Source organism: Mustela erminea, chromosome 10 (genome assembly GCF_009829155.1).
Source record: "Mustela erminea isolate mMusErm1 chromosome 10, mMusErm1.Pri, whole genome shotgun sequence".
NCBI classification, from domain to species: domain Eukaryota; kingdom Metazoa; phylum Chordata; class Mammalia; order Carnivora; family Mustelidae; genus Mustela; species Mustela erminea.
This window is the reverse complement of record NC_045623.1, coordinates 95983580-95995173: the sequence shown is the minus strand read 5'-3', so window position 1 is coordinate 95995173 and position 11594 is coordinate 95983580.

Genomic DNA, 11594 nt, shown 5'->3' with positions numbered 1-11594 from the left:
TTCGCTGACTCTAGATGGAACTTAATGGAAAAACTTCTCACCTAGACTTCCTTGCCTTCATCACCTCCTGTCTGCACCTCTTTCGCATTTCCTACCAGACCGGTCTTTCTGAAAAACAGATCTGATCTGCTCAAGGCCGTCCGTTATTCAAAGATCTCTGCTGGCTCCCCATTGGTGGTAAAATAAAGTCTGAGACCCGAGATCCCCAGGCAAGCTTCCAACTTATTCCCCCCAACCCCCCGTTGTTATCATTCACACGTCCCCGCTCATCTAAGACAAGTATAGCTAAGCGAGAATGGAATGTTGGATTAGAAAGAAAGAGGCTGGGGGTAAACTGGACAAGGGAACCAGATTCGCAGGAACCTGGTAGGAAGGAAAAGCCATCTGGTATTTTTAATATTTAATGGGTCTTCCTAAATGTCCAACCAGAGGGGAATGGTGATGTATGAAATCTCTGCTTAGGATATGTTATATACTTACAGTTTAAGTTATGCTTACAGTTCAAAAACAGGGAAATAGGTGCCCTAGGTGGCTCAGGGGGTTAAAGCCTCTGCCTTCAGCTCAGGTCGAGATCCCAGGGTCCTGGGATAGAGCCCCCCATCAGGCTTTCTGCTCAGTGGGGAGCCTGCTCCCCCACCCACCTCGCCTGCCTCTCTGCCTACTTGTGATCTCTCTGTCAAATAAATAAATAAAATCTTTAAAAATTTTTTAAAAATATTTTGAAAAGGCAGGAATAAAATACACTTAAATGTTGGCAGTAGTTGTCTTGAGGTGCAAGTATAGTTTTTATTATGGGAAAAATGTTTTATTTAAAAACCTGTTGTGACATTACACTGTTTCCTTCAAAGAAACAGAATTAATAGTACTGGTGGCTTGACAACCATATTAGCTACATGTGCTGCGTGGACCATGTTTGGATCCTGATTGGAATGAACCGATTATAAAGAGAAATTTATGAGAGAATCAGGGAAATCTGCACATTCACTAGATATTCATTGATATTAAGGGGTTTTTTATGTGTTAATCATAACATAGTTATATTTTCTAAAACAAGAGGTCTTGTTTTTTAGAAAATTGTAATGAGGTGCTTACACATGGAAGGTTTGACATCTGAGCTCTGCTTTTAGGAAAACCTAGCACATTTTGAGGATGTATAGGTGAAGAAAGGGTCTTCCATACGTTGACAATTGTTGGTGCTAGAAGATGGGGATCATTACATTATTCTCTCCACTTCTGTGTATGTTTCACATTTTTCCATTAAAATGTCCAAAAGAATTACCTACTCTGGAGTATGGACATTCCATATTCTAGGCTCTCACATTCCTACAAAGGAGCACATCAGTGAGAATCCCCCAGCTCACAAACCTGCAAGCCGAGACGAGCATTCTCCCGGAGAAACAGAATACAGACCTCATCTGTAATTTACATTTTCTAGGCTATATTAACAAAAGTAAAGAAAAAGAAAAAAATCAAGTGAAATCAATGTTAGTAACAATTTTACTTGGCCCAATATTTCCAAAATTATCCTTTCAACATGTACCATAAAAATTATAAATGAGATACTTTACCCTTTTTTAAAATCCTTAGTATTTAAAATCTGGCATGTATTTTATACTGATAACATATCTCAGTTTGGCCTAGCCACATGGCAAGAGCTCAGGGGCCACATGGGGCTAGTTGCCGCCATGTTGGACAGAGACGGCTTGCAGACTGGGCAGTCAGGACTCCGGGATTTTTCCCTACCCTACTTCACACACATGGTCTAGTTCTTGGGCTGGCTTCTTCACAGTTGCATGAAGACTGCCCATAGATACAAGAACAGTGTGTTTCTAGTTCACGACCTGGCAAACATCCTTTGATGTCTCATTGACCCATATCACCCTAGACCTGCCATCTTGGAACCAGTCATTGGCAGAGGGCCCAGGATTGTCGGGATTGCATAGAGTAACCAGAGGCTTGCCATTGGTATCAATTCCCTGAGTCTCACAGCTGCTAATCAGTAGAGCAGGGATGTATGGATATGGGAGAGCCAAGCCCAAACTCTCTATTACGGTAGATTCTAGCCCCCAGGAATACCATCCAGATCACTTGAAGTCTGTCCACTACTCATGGGACAGGAGAACACAATTCCTTGACGTGGCATCTTTATTGACCTTTGCCACAAAGGAATAAAAAGCTCATGAGTACGATCTGCTTTCAGGCCGGCCAGCGTGAAGCTGAGCTATTGACATAGATCCAAGAGGCTTTCCTAGGGAAACAAAACTTCCAAATCCCATATTCTCTCTGCACAGTGTAGATGAAACAGCCCTTCCCTAGCTCCTACATCTGCTCTGCCAGCCTCTCATTGGTCGTGGGAACTTAGGCAGAGAACTTTGCTGTCCTGGCGATGTTTCCCCTTTGTAAAATATGGGATTATATTACAACAGGGGTGGTCAACCTTTGTTCTTCCTTTTAATGAGATTTTATGAGGAAGCCGGGCCTGTAAAACAGATAAAAGCAGAGTTTCTCCAAGGACCTAGCCTCTCTGTTAGGCCACTACGTCATTCTTTTTTAAACTTAACACTTATATTGCGTTTACAGTATGCCCAGCTCTGTTCTAAGTGACTTTCGTGCATGAATTCCTTTAAAATTTCATCTAAAGCCGCGTAATGGCCCTACGAAGTAGGCATTATTATGAGCCACTATTTACATCATGCAATCAAGGCCCAGAGAGGTTGAGTAACTTGTCAAAGGTCACACAGCTGGTAAGTAGCAGAGCTAGGATTCAAACTCAAGACAATCCAGCTCTGATCCTCGTTCCTATCTCCTCAAAGCCCTGTGACTCCAGTGAGCTAGATGATGCTGAAGATCCTATCCAGCCTTCAAGTCTGTCAAGCTACAAGTAACAATCTGGTTTGTTGCTTATCTATTTCAGCACTATGACTTCTTCAAAGCAGAATTTCATTGTTCAGGGGTTCCTGGTGGTTCATTTGATTAAGCTTCTGACTTTGGCTCTGGTCATGATCTCAGGGTCCTGGGATCAAGCCCCGGATTGGGATCCCCACTCGCTCAGAGGGGAGTCTGCTTGTCCCTCTGCCCCCCCTCACCCAACCCATTGTGTGCTCTCTCTCTCTCAAATAAATAAATAAAACCTAAAAAAAAAAAAAATCCATTGTTCAGCCTTCAGAGTTTTGTGTATGGTTCAAGGGGCAGGGGTGGTGAGGTAGTGATGGAGAGAAAGGACTCTTTTCCAGACCCTGGAGGAGGCTTGGGCCCCCTTATCCCAGCACACTTCACCTGAAGCCCACTCACTCTGACTTCCAGCGCTTGCCCCTTTACCCTTACCCCATAACCTCGGGGTAGTGGTGGGGCAACATTTTCCTAACCTCAATTCGGGTTTCATGGCTAAAACTAGACACATGTTATGATATTGTAATATAATAAGAAATATATTTGGTCATCGTCCAGTTTCTGGCACCAAGTTCCAAAATCTCTTGTCATTTCTTGGGTGATAAGAGAAATCGAAATATCTTTTATTGTAATATCTGGTTTTTGTCCCCAGTTCCTGAAATAGCTCCAGAGGGATAGAAGTGGAAGGAGCATCTTTTGTTACTCATAACAAGGCCCTTTCAGTGGCCCCTGAGTTTATGTTAAATCGGTGACTTTTGAAAGCCCTTAAGGCTGGGGAGCTGGTTGCCAGGGGAACCAACAGTGATTAGAGGGTTGAAACTTTCAGCCCCGCCCCCCAGCTTCTGGGGAGGGGAGAGGGACTGAAGAGTGAGTTCAACCATCAGTGGCCAATGATTTAATCAGGTGTGCCTACGTAAAGAAGCCTCCATTAAAAGCCCCCTTAACCTAAGAGATTCAGAGAGCTCCAGGTTGGTCATCTTCCAGGTAGAATGCATCCCTGTGTCAGGAGGCTAGCACAACCCAGACTCCATAGGGGCAGAAGAAGCTTTCGTGCTCAAGACCCTACCAGATCTCACCCTATGTGTCTCTTCATCTGGCTGGGTTTTTTTGTTTTTTTTAAGATTTTTATTTATTTATTTATTTGAGAGCGAGAGAGAGAGAGCGCAAGAGAGTGCACACAGAGGGAGAGGGAGAAACAGGCTCCCCACTAAGCAGGGGATGATGCTGGGCTCATCCCAGGAGCCCAGGATGAGAACCAGAGCCCAAGGCAGATGTTTAACTGACTGAGCCACCCAGGGGCCCCTGGCTATTCATTTTTATTCTTTAAAATGACCAAAATGAACAAGTCAGTAAACAACATGTGTTGGAGAGGATGTGGAGAAAGGGGAACCCTCTTTCACTCTTGGTGGGAGTGCAAGTTGGTGCGGCCACTTTGGAAAGCAGTGTGGAGATGCCTTAGGAAATTAAAAATAGAGCTTTCCTATGACCCTGCAATTGCACTACTGGGTATTTACCCCAAAGATACAGATGTAGTGAAAAGAAGGGCCATCTGTACCCCAATGTTCATAGCAGCAATGGCCACAGTCGCCAAACTATGGAAAGTACCAGGATGCCTTTCAACAGATGAATGCATAAAGAAGATGTGGTCCATATACGCTATGGAGTATTATGCCTCCATCAGAAAAGATGAATACCCAAATTTTATATCAACATGGATGGGACTGGAGGAGATTATGCAGAGTGAAATAAGTCAAGCAGAGAAAGTCAATTATCATATGGTTTCAGTTATAAGGAATAACACGGAGGACATTGGGAGATGGGGAGGAGAAGTGAGTTGGGGGAAATCGGAGGGGGAGATGAACCATGAGAGACTGTGGACTCTGAGAAACAAACTCAGGGTTTTGGAGGGGACAGGGGTGGGAGGTTAGGTAAACCTGGTGGTGGGTATTAAGGAGGGCACGTATTGCATGGAGCACTGGGTGTGGTGCATAAACAATGAATCTTGGAACACTGAAAAAATAAAATAAATTTAAAAAAAAACTCTTTGTGTTAATTGAGAAGGTTAAGTTTAGCGGTGTGTGTGTATGTGTGTGTGTGCGTGTGTTTAGGTAATCTGTATACCCATTGTGGGGTTGGAGATCAAGATCAAGATCAACCCCAAGATCGAGAGTTGCACACTCTTTTGACTGAGCCAACTAGGTACCCCAAGTTTAGCAATTATATAATCAGACAAATGGGTACACTCTTACCCCTTCTCTTACCCTTACCATATGATAGCTGTGGGACCACAAGTTACTTAAAAATAAAAATATTGAGGAATATCGGGGGACTGGACAGATGTTGTTTAACTGTACTAACTTCCAACACATCATAAATAAGTCCTAGAGATTTAACGCACAGTCTGGTGAATGGAGACAACAATCTTGCATTGTAATCTTCAAAATTTGTTAAGAGTCTACAAATTAATTATTCCAGCCACTGGAAAGAAAGGACAGTTAAGTGACATGATAAATTATCACCACAATGACAGTCATAGTGCTGCATATAAATGTACATGACATGTACATAACCTGTTGTACACACTAAATTTCCACAATGTTATATGCCTAATATAGTTCCATTAAAAATCGATTAAATTAATTTACTTATTGAGCATTTTACATATATTTCTTCCCTTCATCCTCGTTATCACCATCTATGATAGAGCTACCCTTTATCCCTGTATTCTAGGGAGGGAAAGTGGGGGATGGAGAGGTACAGTAACTCTGCCAAGGTGAGGGAGACAGGACTCATACCCAGAGAGCGCCTACTTCTCCATCAACCATAGAACACCTAGCACATAAGGCTCATGATACCTTGAGGGTCCACAAAATTGTTTTCATTTTCATTTATTTTATAATCAGAAGAGAAATGAAAATAATGACAGAAGAGTGTATAATAATGAATTCAGTCTGGATTAGAGTCCCCTTTATTCCAACACACCCATAAAATGTCGTGTTTAATGTTTTTTTATGGAAGGAAGGGCCCCACAAGGCAAGAGTGCCCATAAAATCAAGTCCTATTATCCCAGGAACGAGGGCTCCCCAGCTCTCTGAACCCCACCTTAAGACTGGATACCTGCGTGGCCTCGGGCAAGTCACCTTTCTCTGCCATAGGTTTCTCCTCTGTAAAATGAGAATCATAAATAGTATGGATTTGTCTATAGCCAAGATGATGCCCGAGTAACTGCCTAGCGTCTTAGCAACATCTTGATGCTCTAAGGACTTCCATACTGACTAGCTACGGGTGATCTGACTTGTTGCAGCCTCGGGGTCCAGAGCGCCCAGACCCCACAGGGGCTGTCCCTGCGAGAGCCCCATGGCTGACAGGCTCAGCGCGGCAATGCCTCATCAGGGGCCACCAGAAAGTCCAGAGCATCTTCACAGCAGCCTCTGGAGAGATTCCGATGTGTTCTTCACCCAACCAGGGCAGATCCACACTTACGAAAGCTTCCAGGCCTCAGCGATCATCTCACCCTTTCCCACACCCCTCCCCACCCCCCTGGGCCCTTTTCTCTCTTAGCTCTGTTTCTGCAGGAAGCAGGACAGAAAGGTCTCAGTCTTACGTGAGTCTAGAAGAAAAAGCTGAGACGTAGAGCTCTTGGGAACTGGCTTTGCAGCCCACAGCTCTGCCAGGACAAGCTCGGACAAGTCACTCAGCCTCTCTGGGCCCCAAGAGCCCTCAGCTGGACAACAGGAACACGAAACTAAAGTAGGAGTAGGAGCACCTGGGTAGTCTGGGTGGCTCAGTTGTTTAAGCGTCTGCCTTCAGCTTGGGTCATAAGGCCACGGTCTTGGGATCAAGTCCCACATCAGGTTCCCTGCTCAGCTAGGAGCCTGCTTCTCCCTCTGCCTCTGCCTACTGCTCCCCCTGCTTGTGCTCACTCTCCCTCTGACAAATAAATAAAAAAGACCTTTGGAATAAATTAGTAGAGTAGAAATAATACTTGGAGCCATTATTCTTACAGTGTGGTACGAGAAGCATGAGGGCTTCGGGGGTCAGAGGGCTTTGGTTCAAATCACAGCTTCCACCCTTTGACAGCACCTGACCTTGCCTTTCCAAGTCTGGGTTTCTCATTTATAAAATCAGGAATAATAATAGCATCTATCTCAAAGGGTTTTTGGGATGGTAAAATGAGATACCTAGATCTAAAGCTCTTTGCAGCTCTGGGTACACATCAAGTGCTCTATAAAGATGAGCAGTGGTTGCTTTAATTGTAAATGTGCCTCTTCCCAACCCCTTTGGCCTGTAGCCCAGTCTCCCAACTGCGCACAGTAGATGCTCAATGAATAGCTGTGGAACAAAGAAAGTAATGAATGGATGCGTGAATTAATGAACAGACCTGCCGTCCTTTACAACCCAGAACTCAATCCAGAGCTACTTCTGGCCAAAGTCCCTTGACCTCACAGCAATGGAAATTCTTGCAGCCTCAATACTTTCAATGTTCTTGTTTCTTCTTGTTTCTTCTTGAAGCAGTTACAAATGTGTCCCCAGGTCTGAGCCTCCCTTCAAATTAGGGACCCTAATCCCCTTCTTCCCCTTGACTGTGAGCTGAATTTAGTGCCTCAACTTCTTTTTTTAATTAAAGATAGATATATTTATTTATTTATTTATTTATTTATTTGAGAGTGAGCCAGAGAGCATGGGTGGGGGGTGAGGGACAGAGGCAGAAGCCGATTCCTTGCTGAGCAGGGTGCCCAATGTGGGGCTTGATCCTGGGACTCTGGGATTATGACCTGAGCTGAGGGCAGATGTTTAACTCTGTTAACAAGCTGTTAGGTGTGCTCACTTCTGCAGCACAGACACTAAACACAAGCTCTTAGGGAAGCAGGTCCCAGTCAAGCCTTCAGATGCCGCAGCCCCAGCCAACCATTGGATTGGAACCTCATCAGAGACTCTGAGCAAGAACTATCTGTCTGAGTCACTCCCAATTTTTGGACCCCCAGAAACTATGGATTAATAAGTGCTGTCTTAAAATGCTATGTTTGGGGATAATTCATTATACAGCAATAGATAATAGATAATATTTGCACAAATATTCTTGAAGAAAGGTTGAAAAAATGCCTTTCTTTTTTTTTTTAAGATTTTATTTATTTACTTGACAGAGAGAGAGATCACAAGCAGGCAGACAGGCAAGCAGGCGGGGGCGGGGGGAGCAGGCTCTCCACTGAGCAGAGAGCCCAATTGTGGGGCTCTCTGAGCTGAAGGCAAAGGCTTAACCCACTGAGCCACCCAGGCGTCCTGAATGAATGCTTTTCTAACACATGGAAACTTCTGAGAGCTCATTCTCCTTATCGCTTTAGCACTCTTCAGAAAGCCTGAATCCACACTTTCCTAGACCATGCCTGCCGGCTGATTAAGGACCCCTAGGGTCCCAGGTGGGATGCATCATGGTATCTGTTCCACACCAGTCCTCAGGGGAGCTGGCACCACCAGGTCCCCAGCTGGGAAGGAAGAGTCAGGCTTTGTGCAAGCAAGCTGATCAGTAGCTCATGTTTAGAAGAATATTTTCAGTTTCAGGAGGGTCCATCTCGGAGAAACGGTTTCCTTACTTCCAGCTCCCATGTTGTGCTAACAGCAGCTAATCCTTTCATCTTTTTAGAGACAAGTTCAGAATCCTTCCCCTGCCTAGCCAAGGCTCTGCACTCACTGGAGAGAACTCTGATAGCCCTTTGCCTCCGGGAAATCTCCGCCTAATGTGGGAAAGTGCCTGGAAAGAGTGTCTGTGCCTGACCAGGTTGAGAACTCCAGGCTGATAAAGACAAGCCAGCTCTTCTTATCCCACAGTGAGGACTTGAGCCAGCAGGCTGCCCTGAGGACATGGCCAGTATGGCTGTAGCCACCAAGTTCAACAGTCTTTTTTTTTTTTTTTTTTTTAAGATTTTATTCATTCACTTGAGAGAGAGAAAGAGAGAGCGCGCACTCATCAGCCAGGAGAGGGGGGGCCCCTGTGATAGTCCAAGCAAGAGGGGATGGTGGCCGAGACTCCGGTGAGGACAGTGTAGTTGAAGAATGTGAACAGATTCCAGATTTGACAAGAAATCTGCCCTTGACCCTTGTCTCAGGATCCCTGCTACAAGCTGAGTATGGTTTATGGATCTTGACCTCTTTTTGTAAGATCTTCCTCCAGATTTCAAGCCCAGTTTGGTAGTTAATGTTCCAGGTGGACTCCAAGAGGGGTCAGAGGAGGACAAGTGAGATCCCACCAGTCCTCAGAAGTTATGGCCCGGAACCCAGAGGAATCCTTGCCCTGGCCTTCCAAGTCCTCAGTCTAGGATTTTCTCTTCTCTGTACTTGGCTCATGACTGCGTCTACTTCTTAGTATTTCCTGAATCAGCCCAGTCTCTTCCATCCCCAGGGGAAGGAACTTCCCCTTGTTCTCTTCTGCTCTGTGCTCTTGGTTTACCTGGTTTATGGGTAAACCTCTGCTTTTGACCTCGATTGTAATTATTGGTTGGTTTGCCTATCTTCCCTGGCAGGCCATGAGTTCCTTGAGGGCAAGGATCTTGTGTACTCATCTTTGTGTCCCAACCTTGTCTGCAGCGACTGGCACATCGCTAAAAGACTGTTGAACTTGGGATGCCTGGGAGACTCAGTCATTTGAGCATCTCCCTTCAGCTCAGGTCATGATCTCAGGGTCCTGGGATCGAGCCCTTGAATCGGGCTTCTTGCTCAGTGGGGAGTTTGCTTCTACCTCTCCCTTTGCCCCTCACCCCTGCTTGCTTCCCCCCCATCTCACTCTGCTCTCTCTCTCTCTCAAATAAATAAATAAAATCTTTTTTAAAAAAATTTCAAGTTGGTTAGATTCTTTTGCTCAATTGCTTAGACCCTTTTGAAAGGTCTTCCATTCCTCTTAGGATAAAATCCCCCCTCCTTTCCGTGGCTTACCAGGGCCACGTGACTACCTTCTACCGACCTCTCCAACCTCCTCTCCTGCCCTGCCCCACCTGCTCACTATGTCCCACACACTGACCTTCTACTGTCAGTGTAGAAATACACCAAGTACACCAAGCTCTTTCCCAGTCAGAGTCATCCATTCACTCAGAACATATTTATCAGTAAGCTTCTGCATACCAGACATTACTATTATTATTATTATTATTTTGCTGAAAATAGAGTGGGGAATAAAATGCACACAAATCATTGCCCTTGGGAAGTTTATATTTTAGTGAAGGAAGACAGCCTGTAAACAAGTATCAACAGTATGTTGGATGGGAATCAGTGCTAAGTGAGAGGGGGAAGCAGAGAGAAGAGAATAGAGACGTTGGGGGACTGGTTTGCAGGTTTCAACACAGGAGCCAGCGATGGGCTCAAGAAGGTGATACTTGAGGCCTGAAGGGGGCGAAGGTACAAGTCATGCAGATAGATATGTGGGGGAAGAGGGTTCTTGGCAGTGGGGATAGCACGTGCAAAGGCCCTGAGGCTGGGGCACACCCAGTTTGTTCCAGGAACAGCAAGGAGGCCAGAAGGGCTGGAGGGGAGTGAGAGGTGAGATTTGAGAGGTAACAGGAATCCTAATCAGACTCTCCCGAACACGAGATTGGCATAAGAACTTCGGCATCTGTGGAAATTTCCACCTGGAACATTCCATCCTGACTCTCTATCTGTCTTGCTCTTTCCCATCCTACAGATCTCAGAGAGACTTTCCTGGGCCACCCTCCTGCTTCACTTTCACAACACTCTTTTTTCATCATAGTAAGTGCCAAAATATGCAATTGTATGATCTAGTTCTACATCCTTGTCTGCTCACTATAACACAAGCTCCACCGATGGCAAGAGTGCTGTCCGCCCCTTCCAGCCTCGGAAGCCCAGCACTTAGCAGACTGCCCAGCACTCAGTAAGTCCTCAGTAAATAACTTGTGCAATGAAAAAGAAAGAAAGGGGGAAGTTCTGTTCATTATTATTCCCAGCTTGAATCTTCTGAAGTATGAAGAAATGTGTTTTGATATTGGAGGGCCATCCCTAGGAAATCTGTGGGCAAAGAGCTTTCAGAGAGACTAAGAAAAGAAAAATCAGACATGCACCACACTGAAAGACTTGGGAATTAGGATGGCCCAAGCTTCTGAAAAATAACATTAGAAACTAGAAGGAACACAGAAGGAACAAAGGAACACAGCCTTCAAAACATTGTGTGAAAAATATCGTCAACACAGAACTAACTCTGCACCTAGCCAATCTATCAATCAACATTTCAGATATGCAAACGCTCAAAACATTCTACCTCGCATGCCCTTTTCCGCAGAAAGTGATTGATGATGTGCTCCACCCAGATGAGAGAAAAACAGAAAGACAAGTAGCCAGGAGACAGTGGCTCCAACCCAGGAAGGAGCAGAGCAAGGAAAACTTCCAAGCCCGTGGCACAAGGAGAACTCAGCAAGACCCCTGCGGGGGCTCATCCCAGATGGGAAGGGGGCAGATGACTCTGGGGCTGAGATCTCCTGGAAAAAACGGAAATTCACACATTATCTACTCTGCGCAGCCAGAGCTGGCTGCCTAAGTTGCAGGGCCCCCTGCAAGAGGGAAACGGACACGCATCTGGCTTAAAGCTTAAGAATTTCAGGGCGCCTGGGTGGCTCAGTTGGTTGAGCGACTACCTTTGGCTCAGGTCATGATCCTGGACTTCCAGGATCAAGTCCCGCATCGGGGTCCCAGCTCCTTGGGGAGTC